Source organism: Crocodylus porosus, unplaced genomic scaffold (assembly GCF_001723895.1).
Source record: "Crocodylus porosus isolate Cpor-Errol unplaced genomic scaffold, CroPor_comp1, whole genome shotgun sequence".
Classification (NCBI taxonomy): domain Eukaryota; kingdom Metazoa; phylum Chordata; order Crocodylia; family Crocodylidae; genus Crocodylus; species Crocodylus porosus.
Genome location: NW_017728906.1, coordinates 126,715,620 through 126,716,354, shown reverse-complemented (window position 1 = coordinate 126,716,354; position 735 = coordinate 126,715,620).

The window sequence follows — 735 nt, the reverse complement described above, 5'->3', positions numbered from 1 at the left end:
CGTTCAGGAATTCTTGGATCTGCCTTTGTAAGGCTGCGGAAGCTGCTGTGTATTTTTCAAAATGAATCCTACAGACTCTTAACTCTTGCTGAACGATCTCCATGGCTGCCACCGTCTGAGCATACCATGGAGGAATCAGTCAAAATACTGGATGTGACCTGCAAGCCATCTCTGCTCATAACTTTCTGTTTTGATGGTGGCTGTTTATATGCTGGCAGGTGAGTGTCTGAACACAGGAGGAGGGCACTGAGATGTGTTTCTCAAGAGGAGTTTTAATCATGTAGAAGCTGTTACTCCTTTGTCAAAGGTCCCTTTGCTGAGACTATTAAATCATTATACATTGATGCAGCTTTACAAAACCTCCCCTCAAGATTCAGCTGTTAGAGAAATGCCTTTCTCTTTCTGCTTCCTTACACCCTTTTCATACGGAAATGGGAAAGGCATTTGGCTTGTACTGAAGAATCACTGAGCTCCTATTTTAAGGGTTTCGGCTAAATTGTAATATTTTATTAGACAAAGAAAAAGTCTGCAGAGAATGAGAGTTATCAAATGAGCAGCCTGACCAGCTCCCAGAAGCTGTAGCCACTCCCAGCTCTTCTTGGAAGCTTGTTTGCTGACAAAGGGCTCAACAAAGCTCCATAAGTTTCATAGTTTGTAGGGTCGGAAGGGACCTGAGCAGATCATCAAGTCTGACCCCCTGCCATGGCAGGAAAGAGTACAGGGGTCAAATGACCC